Below are 24332 nucleotides of genomic sequence, written 5' to 3'. Positions count from 1 at the left end.
GGGCGCAGTCCTGATATTCTAAAATCCCTTACCAGGGAAAGTTGGTTGTCTACGTTGTATTTTGCCTCCAAGGAATCTCCGATTGATACTCAGGATCCTGAATATAAAGAATTCAAAAGGGAGATCGTACAGAGATCTAAAAAATCGGGCAGAGGTTATGGTGATACTTGTCCTGATAATGTTATCAATGATGTGCAGCGGCTTGAAGTTTTCATCGGAGGAAGACGTGCCGGAAACAACTCTCCGGAAATCATTAATGAAGCCGCTGATATTTGCCAGCGATTGTTCCAAAACAAAATTATGGATGCTCACATTTATCGAGAACTTATCGATGAGCTCGTCGACAGCGATTAGAGAAATAACAATTAAATAATGATCGTACACAATTCTCATCGTAGACCAGTTATGGTCAGGGTTGTAAACTCACGAGTACCCGTATACAGGATGACTTATGGGAATGGACTTGGTGATGTTGTTCAGGGTTTGTTCGCAAGGATGGCACCTAAAGCAATACTGATCGCAAAACAATTATCAATGAAGGCTATTGATGTTATTCGTGATAAAGCTACTAGCGCTGTTGGTAGCGCCGCCGGTAAAGCATTCCTGGCAATCAAGGACAGACTAGCACGACTGATACGCAGACCTGAAAAGGGTTCACGGCCGGTAAAATTACCAGCCACCGTAGACATGCCTGCAGATGTTAGTAAAGTAATAAACGAAGCCGGAAATCAAAAACTGGCAGAGCTAATATATCCTGAAACAATAAATTCAAGTTTGGTGGCGGGAAGTGGTCTTCGTTTTATACGATAACTTCTATAATAAATTGTTTAAACGGGACTTTGACACAGCATTCGACATAGACGAGCCAGTTCTTAAAAATGAATCAGTGCGTGATTATCAGTATTATTCTTATGACGCACGAGAACCAAATAGACGAGGACGAATTGAATTACAGGTTCAGGATACAAGTAGATATTTCCTGCCCGCTGAAGCATTTATTCAAGTAGAAGGTGAAATTATAAGAACAACCGATGCAGAATACGGACCTGAGGTTAAAATCGGTTTTGTCAATAACGGAATTATGGCCTTGTTTGATAGTGCTATCTACATGATTGATGGAAAAAATATTGAATCGATTCAGAAGGATGTCGATGTTGCTACAACAATAATTGGTCTAGCAAGATATTCTGACGATTATACAAGATCAGCTGGTCCATCAATGATGTTTGCCAAAGACACTTCTAATTATTCTGACAGTGATCAGTGTATTATTCGACGACCAAAAAACCGTGCTGCCCCTAATCCTGTTGATATCGATGTGGAAGACATGATTATTAGCGCTAATGCAGAATTTAATTTAGGTTTCGTTGCACATAGACAAATGTTGAAAGGTACTCGTAGAAATTTTTCATGTGCCATTCCGCTGTCGCACATCTTTGGATTTTGCAGAGATGTCAGAAAGGTAATTTTTGGAGCAAAACATGCGGTCGTGCTTGTTAGAAAAAATAAGGATAATGATGCCATATGGCGACCTATGAGTGACCTTGGTAAGGTAGAAATAACAAAACTATCACTGTGGATGCCGGTAATGACTCCTGCAATTACTGAAGAACAGCGACTGCTTTCTTTTATGGATCAGGGTGGTTAAGTGTTGTTATCGTGGCTTACAATAACCACAGATAGTATTCAGGGTACCAATAACGGCTTATTTATATGGCATATAGCATCACAACAGGGGGTTTCCGCGCCGCGACATATTTTTATTGCTCTTCAGGATGCTACACGAGTAGGTAATGAAACACGTTTGCATATGATATTTGATCAACTTGGTATCACTGACGTTTCTCTGAGAATAAACGGACATCAAGAACCGTCTGAGAACATACTGTTAAATTTTGATAATAATCATGTTGCACGTGTATATCAACGATTGACGAAATATCTAGCGCGTGATCTAAATATCGATACTGGTTTGCAAATATTACAGTTGGATTTTATATCTCATTATCCAGTCTATTACTTCTCGTTAGAGCATCTTGATTTAACTAGACAGTCTGTCGTTGATATACACTTTCGGGCCATCATAAATAGACCCCAAGTAGGACCAGGCGTTATAGATAATTACAGAGCATACTTTCCGACAAAGCAATGTTACGTGAAGGTGCTGGCGGCCGAATGAGATTCGTTGATGCACCAGTGGAAAATATGTAATGTTTTCAAAAACATGTAACAATTAGATCAATCGCAAAGTTATAAGAAAGGTCATACAGTCACGTTAATGTCACTCTGACTCCTGGTCAGGCCAAGAAATTACAATCGAAACACGCGAGCACATGTGGGACAAAAATAACACTAAAACATGATCAAATCGCTAATGGTGGTCCAAACAAACTGTCATTAACTAAAACACAACTTAATCATTTCAATAAGGCGAAGCAAGCGAAAACTGGGACTCAGCTTGATTTCTCTCCTGCAGCTGTCAAAAATATGGTTAAAACTGGCGGTATATTTCCTCTTCTCGCGGCAATACCAGCGTTGATAGCCGCTGCTGCCCCAGCTGTTGCTAAAGCAGCCGCGTTAGGAGCTGTTGGAACCGCTGCTGGAATGGCACTAAAGAAAGCCACAGGGAAAGGATACAAAAAAAGGGACGCGGGCTAAGACTTCCAGGAACTCCACCATCACGGTACCCAAAACGGTTCTGAGCGCACAAAGTGTTTTTACACCGATGTCCAATTTTGATTTGCTCGATGCTGTTAAACAACTAAATATAAAAAATTTCAAAGGCGTCTTTATGAGAGATGAGCTACCACAACAACCGAATAATCCAGAAACCAGAATTATTAATCTTGATAACAGCGATGGTCCAGGAACTCACTGGGTTGCTTACGCGATCGATCCACGTGGAATCATCTATTTTGATTTGTATGGGTTAGCACCGCCAGTTGAATTTCTCCGATATACAAAAGACGTCCCCGCGTCAGGGTCAAAAGTTTGGTACTCAATGCTGCCAACACAAACACTGACCGATCCTCCGATATGTGGCCAACAGGTATTGAATGTTCTTGATGCGATACCAGCGTCAACCAAACCACCTCACAAAGTCGTGCACGAGTATACCACGGGTCGATTTAAACAGTTTCCTATCAAATAATGGTTGGTATTTACGGAAGATCTCTTCTCAACAGAAAAATGAAGCGCACCGACGTGGATTTATCAAAATATGCGACCAAAGACGAAATCGATAATCTTTTAAGTCTGACCGGGATAGACCCAGATGAGGTTGTTATTTTTCAGGACGGACACGGAAAACTAAAAACCAGTGATATCAAATGGCATGAAATAATTCGTAGGGTTATTGGAGCTACTCCGGGTAACATCCCTGTGTTCACTGATAGCGGAAAAATCAGAGATTCGCTGATATCAATCGCGGCGCTGTGAAATGATATACAGAAAGTTACAGTAAAAAAGACCGGTGATACAATGACAGGTGAATTCAGCATGAACGGCAATAAAATAGTGGTTTTAAGAGATCCAACATCCCCGGAAGATGCCGCGAACAAAGAATATGTTGACGCCATTGACGATAAATTATCCACTTTGCGGGACGAGTATGACAAGCACGTAGACGCGTTTACAAATCTTCGTAGAAACTTTAAAAAAAAACGATGATGCCGCAGATAAGTTCTTTGGAACTCCTCCCGTCGTCGATATGAAGCTTTCTGATATCAAGACCAACATTGACACGATCAAATAAACACAACAGAATATCGTAGCGGGGATTCCTGAGATCGTTAACAAAACCAGTTTGATTAAAATCCCATCTGGAGTTACTCACGGGCATATCACCAACATAGTATACACGGTATCATCTGGATTTGCAACATGGTCTAAACAAAATAATACTATCAAATATACAGCAACAGTCACTGGAGTGTATAGACTGTCTGTGTTCAGTGCCGATAAATTTGATATCTTCACAACATATCCCTGGAGACATTCCACTGACATGTTTTCCGGGGTTGAAACTATCATATTAAACAAGGGAGCCGAAGAAACATTTATACTGGAATCCGCCGACAAGAAATTAACTGCAACATCTTACTGGTGGTGTTTGGAATTTGTAGCTGAAACGCCTCAATTGGTTACTGCGTAAAATAATAAAATGGCCTCGGATGCGCAACAATACAGATATGATCAAGTACGCGAATGGCAATCAGAGTTAAAAAATACCATCAACGAATACACAGCAAAGGTAAAAAAAATACAAACGGCGTGTAACCATGTTAGACACAATAGTGTATTCAGTGTCCGCCATAGTTGCATCTACGGGAGTATTATTATCAGCGCTAACACCAGTGACAACTGCAATCGCGGTCACAATTGCAGTTTCAACATCAACGACAATTGCAGGAGTTGCTAATATTATCGCGAAAAAAAAATATCCTAGTGTGCGCTAACAAAATTGCACGAATATGAAAAGTTAAACAGCGCGGCCACGAGCACCTACTCGAAGTTGTCGTCGCTGATATCAACCAGTCTTGACGATACAACAATATCAGATTCCGAATTCGCGCAAATGGCAAAGATGTATGAAGACTACACCCAGCGTATAAAGTACTTCGATTTGAAACGACAGCAGATAAATAATGACGGAATTACTTCAACCGATAGTCGCAAATACAAGCCCAGCGCGAACTTCTTTAATAACAGTAACCTCAACTAAGCCAGAATTTAATATTAATTTTCCAACTGCGATTCCAGTAAGCGAGATCGCGTTAGCACAATTACGAGTATATCACAGTTGGCCCAATATCAGATCAAAATCGTTTGGTGGATTGCCAGTAAATAATTCGTTTGTGTTTGCATATAAAAATAAACCCGATGGTACACCAGACTGGAACGTCATTGGGTTACCAACCGGGTCTTATCAAATCGAAGAAATCAATGAGGAGTTACAACGTCGAATAAAAAATATTACAACAAAGAATCCAAAATAGCAATAACTGTTCATGAGCCAACGCTGTCTTCTGCCATCGAAATAGACACCCCAGACTACGCCGTGGATATATATAATAGTTCAATCAGAACAGTGTTAGGATGGCCTGAAGTTGCTCCACCGACACCACCAATACCACCAGAACCTAAAAAGTCTGATTATATCACTGACAAACAATCATATCACGGAATTAAACTAGAATACAAACATGATCTAGATCTTATAAAAATTACAACAAGTGGTAGGTTTAACTTCGTTAGCATGGATGAAATTTGGTGGAGTTTTACTTATGCACGGAATATTCAAGGAGGATCATACGTTGCTGTAAGCCTAAATAAGAGCAACCATTACTTCAAATTTATTGATGACGAGCATAAAAAAAACTACAGCAACTACGGCAACTTTTCCAAGAATCATCACCACGCACTGAAATTATTAAACAAATTGAGATATTAAATCAGCTCGCAACCGATATGGAATATTTTAACCAGCGATTTATTCAGACGATAATTGACGATTGGCCCGATTCTAGGTAACAATGTTTAGACTTCTTTAGAATATCAGAGGCAAATCTACCGAATTTTAAACTTCCTTGATATAACGCGCCTGAGTTAAGAAAATCTGTCACTGACCTCATCAATGAGTCCTTCGACGACCTTGTTGCCGCGCAGAGACGGACACTGCCAACGCCAACTATCCTCAGACACAATAACAGTCAAATCAGCGATGGCAGGCATGTATCCCCGGGCATCGTAAATATAACCGAAGTGGTCGCGGTCAATCTTGTGTGTGATGTCATTGATGGTAGTTACAGCACGGACACGACAGTATCAAATCAAGCCCAAAAAGGATTTGTTCTTTATTCATTTACTCCGAAAGATGTACCACCTGGATTTCTGATTGTGCAAGAGCCGATCAATCCGGTCTATCTACGATGTCATAATCCGTGGCTGACCAGAATAAATTTCGTGGTGACAGATCAGCGTGGTCATCTTCTTGATTTTTCAAGGTGAAACACTACATATTAATTTGCTAGTGAAAACGTAAAAATCTTCGATTTTCGGAATTTTCAATTAATAAAAAGTCTACGATTATAATGTACCACCGTGTGAAATGTTTCATACATGGCAAAAAACTTCTCGAGGATGCCATCAACTTTGCCCCCCCCCCCCCGTACAAATCATCGTTGATGAATGCGGCGATGACGATTTTGTACTGACTGATACGCAACTACAGCAACTAGCAAAAGATCACATTATAATTGCGCATTGTCAAATGCATCCAATCCTCGAATATATACGTGTATTTAGATCTTACGCGTGAAATATATGTACGTGCATGCATGGGTGCTAGTTAAGTGATCTGGGCGGTAATTGAGTATCCGTAGGAATTACTTGTAGTTGTTCACGTGTAAATCCACGTTGAGGAGCAGTTGAATCCAGCCTGTAGATTGCTGGTCTACCAGTGGATCTTGTTACGGTGGATATCTTGTGTGCGGTAATACTCCAGATAGGATCAGTCGCTCTCGCGCTACCCTTTTCAAGTTCACCTGGTTCATACAAATATCTCACAGTGACATCACCCAGCGCTGGTTGTACTGAAAAATCACGTCGTGGTAAGTTTATATATTTTTTGTGACCGCGATGGCAGATTTCATGTTGATTGCTCGAGTAACCTCATTATTTAGCGCAGTTATTACGCTTGGTAATCTAGCAACCCATTCGCGCGATCTCTTGTCTCGAATGAATTCCTTCGCGTATTGATATCCAAATAACCGCTCAGCAAGTGTTCGATTAAATCGCTCAACAATTGCCTGATCACGGTGAATTAGAGTATGTCCTCGCCTGATGGCGACGCTATGTTGCTTCATCAACGACGATACTGCGCCTTGAAATTCTTTGCCAGGGTCAACTTGTAGCAGCTGTGGCCATCGTAGAGGTCCTCGTCGATAAATTCGTTCAAACGCAGAAGCAAACTGAGATGCTGTTTTAGTCGTTAATGGTTCTGCATCTTTGTATCTACTTGCAACATCAACTACAGTTAACGCGTACTTGTATGTCTTGCGATGAACGGTACCATGTGGCAGAAATAATATATCAGCTTGATGAACTTCATTTGGTACACTAACATCAAAATGTGCAAAATTAATTTTTTAGGACGCGGTAAATAAATTTGCCATATTGCTTGTTTGGATAACCAATCTGCTGCAGTATCACGTGTAACCACTGCTTCGTTGGCAAGCTTGCTGATTGCTGTGTTACCTCTCCAGTATCCTCTTGGGGAATAATAAATTGACTCCATTATAATTAATTACCAGCGCCTAATACAAGCTTAGATTTCATTGCAGATTTTATTAACCAGCTAGCTAACTTTTCTTTGAAAGATTTATCAGTGATGGCATTTAACGCGTGAATTAATTTCACATCAGCGAGATGGCGCTGTTGCAAATCCATACTTCGGTAAGCTACATCATGGACATGGCATGCGCTATCGATGGCATTTACTGGTTCTTCTCCGGGGTTTGGTTGATTCTGGTCATCAAGTCTGATATCAAGTCGGGTTCCAGGACCACAGTAATTATATCCTGGGAGATGTTTTTCTCCTGGGTATTTTGCCCATGGAGTTCCTGGTAATTTACCTAGCTTGGCTGCAATATCACCGCCTTTTTTTTTTTTACTTGACTTTGGTTTTGGTTTTGGTTTTGGCGCTGACTTTGGTTTCGGCGCTCCGCCTGACGGAATAAATTTAAACTTTTTTTGTGCCGCATCGTTCACACGTGCCTGTAAGCGCTTGTCGATTATTTTTTGTTGTAGTGGTTGTTATGTCTGCAGTTGGAGTACGTGCTCTACGTTTCACACAATATAAATCCATATTATTTTATAATATATCTAATGGAGATCACTGACTTTTCTGCTACAAAATGATGAGAGCCAATCAAGCATAACTCAGTGCTACCAAATCCAATTCGAATGATAATTATAGGTCCATCTGGGAGTGGTAAGACGCAGTTGCTACTTAATTTAATAATGAAGTGGATGAAGTGGGATAAGTTGTATTTGGTAGCTCCATCTGTGGACGATCAGCGATGGTACAGCGTGTTAAAAGATTTTAATGAGCGTGCAAAGTCGCTAAACGATGGTGATGATGTTGTTGAATTTATTACTAGTATTGATGAATCACCAAGTATCGATGATATCGATGGAAGTATTAATAATTTAGTTGTGTACGACGATGTGATGTTGAATAAACAATCAAATCCTGCCAGGATATTCTCACGCGGCAGACACAAAAACACAGATGTGATTTATGTAACCCAACGATATACTTAAATTCCTAAAGTGATCAGGGATAACTGTAATGTTCTTGCGATGTTTAACGGAGTTGACGCACACACGTTATGAAATATACATCAGACTTGGTGCAGTGGCGATATAGATTATAAACTTTTTAAACATTTCTTCAGTCGTGCTCAGGCAAAACCACATGGATTTGTAACGATAAACTTACATGATCCTCGAACACGGTATCGAGTTGGGTTAGATATGATTTTCAGCTAGAGAGCAGCAGGGAGGGCGACGACAACAAAACACAGCAACAACGGCAACAATTACATTTACAAAAAAGTGTCATTGCGGTGTCAATGACGAAGTCATTGAAGTTGACACGGGTGTCCCTGATGACAGCGATGACAACAAGCAGTATCGCGCGAACAACATCGCGTCAACGCGTTTTTTAAAGGGGTTATTTCACGCTTTTGGGGCTTCTATACCCCTTGTAGGGTTCGCCCTCCCTGCTGCTCACCTGATAATTAAGCCCAAACAAGCTGATGTCATCATATTCTAGTTTTTGTGGGTATTTGGCTTGTGTTCTCCAAAGTGTGGCATTCACCTTCTTGCTCCTCCACTGCTAGCTAGAATGCCTTTTTAGCCTTCTTTTTTTAATTTTAGCATCTTTTCATTTGCCTCCTTGCCTTCATACTGCTGGCAAAGCCTCTTTCTAACCGTGTCACAATCCCATAATGATTGCATAACACTGACAGAGGTGGCCGGACAAAATGGTAGCGGACAAAATGGTACGGACAAAATAGTATGGACAAAATGTTAAGTGGACATAATGGTACTGGACAAATTGGTATGGATAAAATGGTACGGACAAAATGGTACTAGGATTAAATGGTACAGACAAAACGGCATGACTACAATTTTATTAATACGAAATTTTAAAAAAAACAGACAAGTTTTTACAAAATTACATTAATAGGCTGCTATTGTGAACTGACATGGGGGTAGTACAGTAGCCTCCCTCTGTGTGGGTGCCAACACTGACATAGAGATAGTACAGTAACTTCCCTCTGTGTGGATGCCAACACTGACATAGAGATAGTACAGTAACTTCCCTCTGTGTGGATGCCAACACTGACATAGAGATAGTACAGTAACTTCCCTCTGTGTGGATGCCAACACTGACATAGAGATAGTACAGTAACTTCCCTCTGTGTGGATGCCAACACTGACATGGAGATAGTACAGTAACTTCCCTCTGTGTGGATGCCAACACTGACATGGAGATAGTACAGTAACTTCGCTCTGTGTGGATGCCAACACTGACATAGAGATAGTACAGTAACTTCCCTCTGTGTGGATGCCAACACTGACATAGAGATAGTACAGTAGCCTCCCTCTGTGTGGGTGCCAACACTGACATAGAGATAGTACAGTAACTTCCCTCTGTGTGGATGCCAACACTGACATAGAGATAGTACAGTAACTTCCCTCTGTGTGGATGCCAACACTGACATGGAGATAGTACAGTATTTGGAATTTGGACCAGTTCTGATGAGCAGTTTTAGAGAAATCATTTAAATGTTGTTTTTTACAGTATTAGTACTGTGGCCACATAGGATGGAAGAGCAACATTAACAATATGAAATTAAAATGTCTTTATCTTAGCAGAAAATTATCTTTGACAAAATTATGTTTACCTATTTTTCCCTTTAATAAAGATTGTTTGTTTTTTAAATAATGTCAGCTATTGGATGGTAGATTGGTATCATTTGTACAAACTTGGAAGTGATTGATGCCAGAATGTTACCTGTGAAATTTGATAATAATGTATAAGTGGGTGTTGAGAAGAAATAAAAAATAGCCCATTTATTTATAGACAAAGTTGCACAACAGTTGCAGGGCCATACAAAAAGCTTTCATGTCCTAATTTAGCCAGATTAACTAAAATTAAAGCACTAGTAGCAGCAGGATATGAGTATGGCCACATACAGCAAAATGAGTTTAGTGGAACTTCTACATCTCATAAATCAATGACTTTCTCACATGACAATTATTACAGAAAATATAGCACTGTACGGTCCAACACTCTAAAGATGACATGTCACCCCTATACTGGATTAATGATATGTAGGGACTCCAGTAGAACGTGTCATCTGGTCTGTCACTTATAAGATGACATAAACCTTCCCCCTAGCATAAATGGCATAATAACATGCACTGACTACAAGAAAGAAACTAGCATTGGTCAATCACTCTAAAGATGACATGTAACCCCAACCGAAGCTTAATGGAATGTAACGATTCATCATTGGTCCATTATTCCTGAGATGGCATGTTACCACAACCCTGCTTAATGGAATGTAAAGACCCTTACAGAAAGTATATGGTCCATCACTTTTAGCTCTTCATAGCACTTATGATACACTTTGTTTCTATGGTAACACAAATCAAAGTATTAATTATACTTAGAAGTTTAGGATAATAATTTATATTGCCAATATTTATAGATGTGCTTAAATTATGAAATTGTAATATTAATAATTATGTTCCTTTTCATGATCACAAGCAAACAGCAACAAGTGTCTTTACCTCTTTGACTCTTAATGGAGAATTGATTAAAAACACTCATGAAACATTTTGATAGAAAATATTTAGGTAGTTACCTTTTATGAGCAGTCAAACAAAACCAAAAGAAGTAAGCACTGTCAGACTATTATTTTCTTCTTATGATAAAAATGTCCCTTTACATTGCTAGACTCGCTATTTCAGGACCAAAATGCCAATAAGGGCATCTCGACACAACTTGCTTGGCATGTATACCATTTTTCGTTGAAATGCATTGAATAGCTCGAGAGCTCATGAAATGAAAATGTTAATGGATTTGTAAATAGATAGCTGGACGTAGCAACTGCTGTATCCCCCTGGTTAAAAAAATGAGCGATGAAAAACAAACCCAAAATAGTATATATCTTATGAATGGCACATTATTATGATTGCCCCATTTGTATGTAGGAACTAGTAGGGAATGGCTGACTCCTAGGAAATTCACAGTAACCTAATGGCTGTAATGACAGCAATCATTCGACAATGTATGCATTTTTGTGCTAAATTTAATGAGCAGAAACCTTCATTGTTTACCATAACTGTGACTTTTAGAGACCAGGATGTACAAGTTCTTTATTACTCTAAATGCAAGACATCAAAAAGTTTGGTGAAGAAATTTACTCTAAAACAAAACTGAATATTTTGACGAAAGGTTGAGGTTACTGAAACCCAGTGATCAATACAAACACAAACAAGATCTATCAGGACAACCCCAACTGGCCTGATAAAGCTACAAAACAAACAGTGTTAAAGAGATTTGCTGGTGGACAGTGCAACTTTTGGATTGATCTATAGTTTATTTAATCAATTTAATGCAGTGACAACAAAAGTACTGTGAAAGTGATTGAAAACTTTATTTTGTAATAAGAATGCAGCACACAATTAGTGAACAAGCAAAACATAATAACACATTTTTAATCATGAACTATAAATTATGAACTGCACCTACTGCAGACCATAAAAGCTTGCAATTCCCTTGATAAAATTGGTAGGATAATGCATGGGGTATGTTAAGCCATTTGAAAGTACAGTAAAACATCAATTATCAGGACTCATTGGTAGACATAATTTCACCTGGAGAATCAGTAGTCCAGATGACTGAATTTCCAATAAAGATGTTGTTTTGGGGGGTTTAGCACCATTTTTCAGTGCATGGTAGGTAATACATGGAACCCAGAAAAACCCTATTAAGAACCTACAACCCACTGGAAGCTACTAACAAGCTTTCTAGCATTCCCACAGTAGCCAAACCTAAAACTCAAACCCATGCAGACAGGTGAGATGGAAGTGACTGGTAAAATTGATCCCTTTAAACCACTTGGCCATCTGAGGCCTCACAAATACATGTAGAATGAAAGGTAAAGTTAGGTCATAATGGTAACATGATTCTATTTTAGCTCATGGTGATTGGTTAATCAGGTTTATGCATTTTTATTAGAAACAAGGAAATCTCCAGACTCAGTCATAGTTGATAAAGGAGAACAGTAGATTGTCTCCCCTGGCTTGTGGTACTGTAGGTCAGTCACAGCTGTATGTAAGAATAAACTTTGTCCACTTTCATCTCCATTCTAATAGAACTTATTAAAATTTTAACAAGATAATTTTGTCAGTCATAATACCATATCGATTATAATGTACTAAATTATATTTGTGGTTGTTTTCTCTTGTTTCTAATTTCATTTCCTGTTATATACTGGCATTGTGTTTCACTAGTTAGTTTCATTAATAGATTCATGTACATTTTAATAGTAAAAAAATTGGGGAGGGGGTAGTGGTTCATGCAAGTGAATAATCCTGATAAATGGCATCTAGATAATTGATGTTTTACTGCATTCCTATAGCAAGGGTTCTAATCCTTTTCTCTGACAAGCAGTTATAATTTAGTCAATGCCATATATATGTATCTTAATTTAAAATCTAATACAAGTAAAAATTCTGAAACCCTGCAGCATCTGGTACCATAATAATAATCATTAATAGTAATAATAATTTGAATAATTTGATTTCTAAATTTTATGTTTGATTTTAATTTTAATATCGGATTCATCTATTGATATCTCTAATTTTGTACTTTACAAGATATCTGATTTAGAAATATTAACACTCTCTATACTAAAAAATATGGTATTACTGATATGTCACACATCAACAGTAAAACCTGCTTCAGCAGACACCTCCTTACAAAGTTCACCTGTCCATAAGGAAAGTGGATACCAGTCCCTTATATTGTTTCTTTATGTTTATAACCTCTTTATAATGTACACTTGTCTATACACAACTGCATGGTCCCTTAATTTACTTAATAGACAGGTTTCACTGTAGGAGGTGAAGAATGCTATGAAGATAACAGGATATACTATGAGTACATGCACTCTGTGACTGAGGTTGAGTATAACAGAGTAAAAGTAACCACTATATTAGGTTTGATGTCAATAATAATAATTCATCAACATGATGTTATAATTTTAATCTCAACCAATGATATCTTAATTTAATATAATTATTTCTACATTTTTTTCAAATAAAAAGATGAACAACATTCCCAGTGAAATAAGGCAGGCTCCTAGCATTTCTTCTTTTCATAATCGGTGTCATAAATGGATGAAATCTTTAGAAAATTGAACAGTTCTAGTACAAAAAATACCACCTGTTTTTCTGCAATTTTGCGTCATTTTCAGAGTTGAATTTTTCAATGCAGGATTATATTTTATGTTTTATATATGTTTATGTTTGCATAGATGCCTGTGCTTTTGTTCTAGGCTGGATACTTTGAGTTTTAAAATTACCTAATTATTTAGTGTCAAGCCAGACTCTTCACATCATGTTGTATATACTGTATATATTGTACATAACAGATAGAAGGCCTGAAGGTAGATTAGTTCTGTAAGTAATTGAGTTACCTTCTCTAAATAAAGTCTTTATTATTATTATTATTATTATTATTATTAATATTATTATTATTAGTGTACACAGAATTGTTCAATAAATAAAAGAAAAAACACAATTCATCTAGAAATTAAATTACTCATGTAAAGGAATAAAATAAGAAAACTTATCTAGAAATTAAATATCCCATAATTCCCTGCTCATGTACTAAAGACTCTCACTAAAAGTAGCCTAAGGTCCAGCATGCTAAATGCATAGACTACTTATGCTACACTTTGTATCCATGGTAACATAAAACATTCTGAAGTAAGGGAATTCTAAGTATAAATATATACATTGACACAACTTGCTCGATGTATACAAAGCTGAATTTAAATATCTTGAATGGTTTGAGAATTATACTCCAGAAATTAAACTGTTTGTGGACAGACAGACAATCAGACAAAGCTAAAACTATATTTCATTGTTATACATATTGGGTGGATAACAAGAACCCAAGGTCATGAGATAACAAGAACCCAAGGTCATGAAGTCATCTACATAACCAGCCCTGCAAAAATGTCTGCTTGGAAACAGAATTAGTTCTCAAGGATTTCATACGTTGAAATTTTTTACAAACAAGTATACAGGGAGGAGATATGCATCATGAATTTTGCTTTAGAAATTAAAGTGTAATAGTGGATAGATGCTGAACAGAATTTTCTAAAATGTTGCAACTTTAGAAAAAAAAAATATGAATTGCAAAAAGTACAACTGCATCTACATTTGCAAGTCAATAAGTGTACCAAATGTCACAGAAATATCTAAAACAGTTTTGGAGTTTTACCCCAGAAAGAAAGTATGGATGGATGGATAGACAAACAGACAATAAAATTAAAACGTATTTCAAATGAAAGCAAATTTGAACTGCCAGTCTATTAAGTAAACCAAAATTCATGGAGATAATATGCAAGATATTATTTTGGTATTTTGCTTATACAAATAAAATTGTTAATAAGTGATGGATACACAGAAAAATTATAAAAAAAAGAAATATTTAAACTGAAATACTGTGAACAGCAAATGGCACATTTCAACCACTTGTTCAATATGTTCAACCAGTTTCAGAAGAGAGACCTTAAATGGTTTTGGGAGTTTTTGTGTGGAAATTGAAGTGTATATAAAAGATAAATAGATAGAGTGAAAAATGCATAAAAACATAAATAATACTTAAAATGAAAATTGTACACAGTGAAAGAAGCCAATGTTTACATGGTTTTGAAAACCAATCACACAATTCAACCTCTAAGAGAGATCATTAATACAAATTTATTACCATCAGATGCAAGAAAATGTGAAACAATGATGAAGCACGAGGCTTCTCTCTTTCAATTAAAGTGTGTTATTCTAAGTTATGGTTACCCAAGTTATGAAAATCATTCTATTCTAAAACTGATGATTTCCAAGCATCTACTACAAAGATTAAAATACTGTAGATATTACATCAAAGTTCAGTCTTTTATGTTCGCATTAGTTTTCTTATGAAACAATTCTTTTAAATTAGCTGATAAACAAAGTCATTGATTATCAATCATTATATGTATTACCTATCTGACAAATAATTGTAGAATACAGATGACTATTTTATATATGTCTTTATTGCAGACATACTCAAATCATTTATATCTTCCATATTTAATGGCAGCTCAAAGTTTGGGAAAAAAATTACCCTTAACAAATCTACAACTTGAATTATATATAAAAATGTGTTCTTCTTGTGGGTTTAATGACATTTTTCAGCACATGGCAGCCAAATTGTTCAATACTCTATTCAAATCCAACAGCTAAAGATGATGAAGGAAACAGATATTTAACCACTGTGAATACAATCTCTGGGACACAACCTTCCCCATGTAATTAGATTGCACACAAACACACACACACACATCAGTAAGAAAAATAGGAACTTGAAAATAGAATGAGAAGTGACAAAAAACTCAAGGACTATACAATAGTGCTAGAAATCTCTACAAGTATATCTAAATATATATATATATATATATATATATATATATATATAGCAGGAAAAGTCATCAATAAAATATATACAGTTTTATATTGTACATTGCCTGACACATTAATAGGGGACAAATTCAATCATAATAAAATCCAAATGCATCCTTGTAGCAATCATATGGATAAGCTTATGATATGTTTGTTTGATGTTTTTAAACTATCAAAGATGTTTGTACAAGCATGTATTAAGCAAGTGTAGACCTTAGCAACCTAGACTGATGTAGTGTTTCAGAAAGTAAAACTAGCTTGCAGTAAGCTTGTTGATACATCCTTTTGCTTGTGTAAGATTGCAACTAGGTCCAACAAGAATGCAAATGTTTCCATGGTAACATATAAAATCTCTACAAATGTGTGTCAGCTTGCAGTGAGTGATTCAAACTGAATCTATTTTGACACTGGAATCTAACTGAAAGTTTTCACTCCACTGCATTGTTACTTTGTTTTTATCAAACTGAGTTATTTAATCATTATATATACAATTTACAGGTAGATCAGAAACATTCAACTTTCTCAGCATTTAATAAATTGTAATGTCCCTTTAAAATACCCAAAAAAAATCCCAAACCAATCAAAACTATATGTTTTTCTCAGCATTAAATTTTCTGAAAGAATTTATTATATAAAGCATGTACACATAAGTATATTTATATCATACATAACTGTATCTTGACCTTCTTTACAATGAGAAAATGAACATGGTAGTTTGTAGATGTTAAATTCTCAAAACCAAAGCATTGTACAAAAGTCATTTAGAATCTTAAGATAAAATGTATCACTACATCATGACACTAAGAATCTCAAGATTCTATGTATCACTAAACCCCGACACCAAACATTTCAAGATTCAATGTATCACTACAACACAAAACAAGAATCTCAAGATTAAATGTATCACATCATGACACTAAGAATCTCAAGATTCTATGTCTCAGTACACCTTGTCACCAAAAATTTAAAGATTCAGTGTATCACCACACCATCACATCAATAATCTCAAGATTCAATGTATAACTAAAATAAAAAATGCATTTCAATTTTTTGAATAAATTTGATTGTAGATTACTTGATATCATATTACTAAGTATGGGTAATCATGTGTTAGCAATATTCAAAGTTTATGAACAAAAAAATATAAAAATTGTGTTTACTTGTAAATTATTGTTAATGACAATTGAAATTTGCATCTTCTATAATTTAAATACAACATGATGACATGAAGACCAACAATAACACAAAATAAACTGTGTTTGATAATTATATACATAACTTTTGTGAGAGATATAAAGTTTTATTCATATTCTAAACACCTGCATGAAACATATTGTCTTTTAATTTCCAGTAATTCTATTTTCTTAGATAAAATATTATTATCATCAGGTTTCTAATCATAGTGTTGAATGTGTTATTGAAATTTTTATTCATATTCTAAACACCGTGACACAAAGAATCTAAAGATTCAATGTAATGTATCACTACATCATAACACAAACACAGGTAGCTAAAAAAAAAAATGCATTTCAATTTTTTAAACAAATTTGATTGTTTGTAGAATACTTAATATCATATTACTGAGCATGGGCAATCATGTGTTGGCAATATTCAAAGTTTATGAACAAAAAAAAAATCAACACATATAAAAATTGTGTTTACTTGTAAATTATTGTTAATGACAAAATTTGCATCTTCTACAACTTAAATACACCATGATGACATGAGGTCTAACCAGAACACAAAATAAACTTATAATCTTGCAGCACATAAATATTGAATCAATCATTTTCACTTCAGTATTATTTATTGCTGTGCATGCCAAACTGCAGTTATGACAGTTGTCGACAAGGGAGATGAGGTTTGCAAAATATGTGCATGCCTATCATTTTTTCATTTTGTTTGGACTGATTTTTAGTTATTGTTGCCTCATACAATGGAATTTTGCAAATGTCAGCACATTTACTCAAAGAAGGTCATATCTATATACATTTTAAGAGAAAATTACTGAATTCTGGACCACATATGCTAGTACAGACCCACCATTTCATTTTTGGACTGGGGAGGAGGCTGTAAATGTTTGAATAAAACAGTTACACCCTCAAACAAATACTAGAAATTATTTTTTAGTCATGTTATAATTTAAAGACAAAAATATAGTGGTATACCCACTATATTACTTGACAAAAATAATTACAATATGACAAGAGTTATCTTGAGGCACCTAATATCAAGAATGGCCTTTATAAGTATTGTCTGAATAATACTTTGCTTTTGATTGCAACTCCAGAGTTATCTTCCTTGATTATTGGAATAGTCAAATATTCTGACAAAACCTTGATGGTCTTAATGTCTCTCCATTCTTATTTTACAATGTACATATAGTGTCAAGTCCAGTGTCATTTTAAAGCAGAAATAATACAAATATAAACCTATGATCGGCAAGTGTACAAAACCAGGTAATTTAGTGACTGGCAAATTCATACATCAGTCACTTAAGTGTGGAATCATGGGATATCCTCTAACAATCTGCACTAATGTCATCAATGAATACTAAATGAGCAAAATGTTACATTAAATACTCTCTATGCTAAAAAATACACCATATAAACTCTTATGAAACAACTGTTTTATAGACTTTAATGTCATCACAAGCAAGGTGAATTTTTCAAAGCAGATTGCTTGCTCTTTAGAGGGAAAATTGATTTCACTTGTTCACTTAATAATCTTTTGTTGATTGTTCACATTAATGAGCACCTAATTATACTTGCTTTTAATTTTCTTTCATTCAGATTTTTAATTGTTTTGAGATGTCAGTTCTCAAATAATTATTTAAACATACATAAAGAAAGTAAGATCAGTTAAATTTTATGCATTGAGTCAGTGTAATGGTAACCTCATTTTTTGTAGTTGTGGGGGTGTAGTCGTTGTCTAGGGGTGGGGTTCTTCTTATAGACTTTAACGAATTATGAGAAGTTCCCCTGGTCCTTATTCAGAAGGTTAATTCTGGACACTATATTATTTATTGACTAAATATATTTATGGCTACGAGCCCCCAGTCAGCAATGCCGACAGTTAAATTAAAAGAAATACAAAGATGAAATTTAAACAATAACAATTTAATAAATGAAATTTAAAAGAATTTAAAGTAATCAATGTCTCTCTTTCACCCAATGATCCCTTTGATCATCATTTGAGTTCACAGTGTGAGGAGATTTTTCCCTTCTTGAGTGCTACTCATCTAAATCTCTTCGTTCCCTTGTCTTTCTCTCCTTTCGTGATCTCCACTTCCGCTTCCTCTTCTATAATCCTTGTTCCTTGCCGTTATCTTGACTTCCGGTTCCTCTTCTAGTATCCGGAACCCTTGACGATATCCCTTGAGGTCACCCGAAATTCACTCGGTATCTCTCACCGTCACCCGAAATTCTCTGAACTTCTCTCGTCCCCGAAATTCTCTGAAATTCTTTCGTCCCCCGAAATTCTCTGAAATTCTTTTGTCCCCCGAAAGCTTCCTGTTGAAAGGTATAATGCATTAGCATAGGGTTATAAAAATCTTCCCTCACACTACGTCACTGAACTGAACCATCAGTTTAAGGCGGGACATTTGGGTCGCGCATGCGCACACATCGAAATTCCCATACACTTCCGCCGCTTACAAAAATGGCGCCATAACACAATCACACAAAGGATTCAAATATCTACATACTGAGCCCTATCAGTATATACATACAAAATATTTCAAATACGATTGTACTAAAATATTACTACGATTAGTAATATGACTATCTATATATTTATATATATTTATATATATTTCCTACACAAGCGTACCAAATCCACAGTATTCACATTCAAATGGTGATAAACGGCAATCCGTTACTCAATGGCAAAATCTATCATTACGTAAACAAATTTCTTGTCTACCAAAATATAACTACGCAAAGAATTACAATATTAATTCTTATAGCGGCTAGCGAGCAATACAATTCTTCACAAATACAAATCGTCCTTTCAAAAGGGCGTAAACGTAATAATCCACGAAATAATATGCACACATATTACTAGCGAAAGAAGAGAACATTTTCGCCTCACAATTAAGGTGTACATAGTAACATTATGAATAATGATGCAACGAATCAACATCGTAATCAATCGTAAACAAAAGTACTAGCTAAAGTCATGAAAAAAATGCAAAATATTAAGGTCATAATTAACTAATCATACTTCAATACAAGTAAAATGTATACATACGACAAATTCTCTTCAATTAACAGCAGTCGTATCAAGCAGAATCAACGTAACATCAAACTTACCTGATCGAAGCTATTTCATGAATTTCCTAAATTCCGCCAATTTTTACGAATGGCTAACGGAGTGTGTGTCACTGCGACTCTTAAACACCAACTGACGAATTTCAGGCTTGTACCAGTCTTATGTCAGTTTCTCGAATCAAGTCCCACCTACAACGCATCCCGATTGGATGGCGACGGACTCTGGTCATTTGATCGAACTGTCAATCATAAAAATGTCAGTCTGTGTGTCCCCATGTACTGTCCAGCCTACCATTGTCGGCTTCCGGCTCTTTGAAGTTGTCTACGTCACGTGTTCCCAGGTACAAAGATTCCCGCCAGATTTCCACTCAAGAGCTCAAACAAAGACTGGGTTACGTAAGAGGATTAGCCAACTTAGGCACTTGGAAAAACAAAGCTTACCTGGCTCCACTTACAGACTTATAAATACATGTATAATACAAGGGGTTGGGGTAAAACATCACAGTAGTTAAATTACATCTTGCTTTTAAAACATAAATATTGCATGTCTACCTTTTCACATATATGCCACATTTCTTCTTGTCTTTCTAGGTCACTGTGTTCCAATACTGAAATCTGATAAATGTGATTCATTATAACAACCTAAAAGGATGCATATATTATGCAGGTCTTTATCTGTCACCAGTGTTTGTTCAGTTATACAGTAACTTTGCAACCTAGAGGTCCTCAATGCTAAAACATTAATGTTTAAAACTTATACTTTATTGTTTAACTCTATATATAACTTATGATTATATTTATTTTTTTTATATTTTTTTCACAGTTCTGATGAGACCTTTCCTAGAATATAAAACATATTTAACCCAGGGTCAACAGTTCCAAACTATTCATGCATCACTGAGCCAACCCCAGAAAACTTACAATTGCCCTGTGAAAGCTTCCTTACAAAAGAAATGCTGCCAAAATCAAGTGCAAAAGGGGCAATGGATGCCAATAATGCTACATTTGAAACTAACCTCTTCCAGCCATTGTGATCCAAATTATAAAGGAATTTATTCAGAAACATTTTAAAAAGAATTTAGAAGTGAAATGATGAATAATAAATGTGCTTAACACCTCACAGTGCATCAAATTCAATTAATATCATCTACTGAACTTGTCAACCTTTGCTTTTACTTTCTATAATGCTTAAACCAATGATATTTCATTACTGTATAATTCTGTTCACAAAGTGTTAATTAGCTTCATATTTTCATACAAGAATACCAAAGATATTCTGATTTGGCATGTGGTCAAAAGTTTTATTTCTAAAAGTCTACAAGCTAATGTAAGAAAACTGTACAAATTTACCACAATCTAGTTATAATCTTATGCAATTCTGCAAGCAAGCTAGTAACAAGCTTGCACAACCTTGTACAATGCATATCATATTATCTTTTTCAATATGTAATAAGCTTGTGCATCCTTACTGTAACATCTTGTTAAATAAGCTTCAACAAGCTTGCAAAAAGAGCACACACAAGCTTGTTGCAATGTTTTAAATCCAAGCTTGCTGTGAGCTTTACAAATGATGTGGCAAGCTTGCTACGAGCTTGCAATTTTGGCTTTGTGAGTTAGAATAGGATGAGATGGGTCAGCCTTTTGGATTAGAATGGGATGGGATGGTTCATACCTTTGGGGTTAGAAAGGGATGTGATGGCTCATACTTTTGAGGTTAGAATGGGATGAGATGGTTCATTGTTTAGTGGTTAGTGTAGGGTGAGAGACAGCTTATATTTTACATAATGCACATTTTAGACATACTTATTGATTATTACTGCATATTTGGAATATTGTTGCAAGGTGATATATCTCTCAGACTTTTGTAGTTATATGATAAAAAGTAAAGAGAATTACTTGCAAGACAAACACACAATTATCAAAGACTGCCTATCAAATTTCCACATAAAAAAGATAATTAAATCACACAAAAATATATTTGATCATAAAGAAATCAACGTACCAACTATAGATAACAAATTCAACCAAAGAAACAACAGTCTGAAGGTCACATTACATACCTGGGAACCTTCAAACAAATCCTGCTACATTGTGAACTATAAATTAACTCCTAAAATATGTAAGAATTAAAAGATAACTTGACATTTCCTACAATCAGAAACATAAAGATTCAACAACAAAAGCTAAATTTAAACACTTTCATTCATTATGAATTCTCATTAAAAGTCCTGAAAACATTCAAACAAATTTATGACAGGTATCCAATGAAGTACATCAGTCTGGAGATATGTATATCCGGTGAACCAAAACAGTTTGATATTTTTGTTAGGTGTTATGTACATTGAGTTAGTAAAGAAAAACAGAATCAGATAACAAAAACCGATCAGAACAATGAAATAAAAAAAGATAATTTTGGTGTATATGTGTCAAAAACAGAGCAGTGTACAATAATGATCACAGACTGTACAAGACTTATGTAAAATAATATTGCTAAAAGGTGTAAAACTATCCAGATGTACTAATTCAATTTAAATTGTCCTATGCCAATTATCACCATTTCAGAAAGATCCAACATCCATCCTGTGCTGTTCTTGTAAAAGTCAGATTCACAAAGACAAACAACCTACATCAATATTAAGTCTGACATCAAGATTATAGCCCATGTAAACTCACTGTTTATGCATATAGATAGTCATTCAACCATCCTATTCTACCCACAAAGTTATGTACCTACAGAAAATGGCTGATAATACTCTGTACATAAATAGAAATATGGCTGCTAACCCTATATACATAAATATAAAAATGGTCATTACACGAGTAGAAAAATGACTGTTAACCATCTCATTATTCCTCTATATATAAATAAAAAAATGACTGATAATCCTCTATACATAAATAGGAAAATGACTGTTAGCCATCTCATTAATCCTCTATACATAATAGAAAAATGACTGCTAACCATCTATACAAAAATAGAAAATTGGTTGTTAATCCTCTATAGACAGAAAAATGACTGCTAATCCTCAATACATAAATAGAAATATGATCGCTAATCCTCTATACATAGATAGAAGAATGACTGCAAATTCTCAATATAAAAATAGAAAAATGACTGCTAATCCTCTATACACAGATACAAAATGACTGCTAATCCTCTGTACATAGACAGAAAAATGACTGCTAATCCTCTATACCTTGATAGGAAAATATCTTCTAATCCTCTATACATAAATAGAAAAATGGCTCTTAATCCTCTCTATTTATAGATAGAAAAATGACTACTAATCTTCTATACATAAATAGAAAAATGATTTAATCCTGTATATATAAATAGAAATATGGCTGTTAATCCTCAATACATAAGTAGAAAAATGACTGTTAATCCTGTTTTCATAAACAGAAAAACAGCCTGTTAAGCCTATAAATAAATAGAAAAATGGTTGTTAATCCTGTATACATAGATAGCAAAATAGCTTTTAATCCTGTATACATAAATGGACAAATGGCCCTTAATCATCTATAGATAAATAGAAAAATGACTGCTAATCCTCTATCCATAAATATAATAATAGCTGTTAATCCTGTATACATAAACAGAAAATGTCTTTTATTCCACTATATATCAGTAGAAAAAAAGTTAATCCCTAATACATAAATATGAAAATGGCCTGTTAACCCTGTTTAAATAGAATAATGGCTGCTAACCCTGTAAAAAAAAAAAAAGAAGAGGGCCCAGGAGGGTGAATGGTCTAAAATGATCACCTTTACTAATCACTGCCATCTTATTGCTGTTTGTACCATTTTTCTAAGTGTTTGGTATGGCTCAGCTGGGGATGGAACCCATGACCTCCTGTGTCCGAGGGGGACACTATTACCACTATGACTGGTAACCTTCTATACATGGATAGAAAAACTGCATTAACCCTATATACATAAAGAGAAAAAATGGCTGTTAATCCTCTATACATAAACAAAAAGATGTGGTGTGCCCCATATCTATCCTTAACTGAGCATTATTTCAAAGACATGAAAAAATATGATAAATATCAAAACATTTGTACACAAAAAATATCTATATGCATATAAATTCCATGGCAGTTCTCAAATATCTAAAACTATATATACATATTTGATAAGAAAAAGAAAAACCAATTTAAAGTATCATAACAAGGTTACATAGCAAAGCTAGCTAAATTTATACAAAATACCAAAAAAACAGAGGATACACCCTCCCCTTTTTGAAAA

This window comes from Sinohyriopsis cumingii, chromosome 12 (genome assembly GCF_028554795.1).
Source record: "Sinohyriopsis cumingii isolate HCF-2022 chromosome 12, ASM2855479v2, whole genome shotgun sequence".
NCBI classification, from domain to species: domain Eukaryota; kingdom Metazoa; phylum Mollusca; class Bivalvia; order Unionida; family Unionidae; genus Sinohyriopsis; species Sinohyriopsis cumingii.
This window is presented reverse-complemented; position numbering follows the sequence as displayed.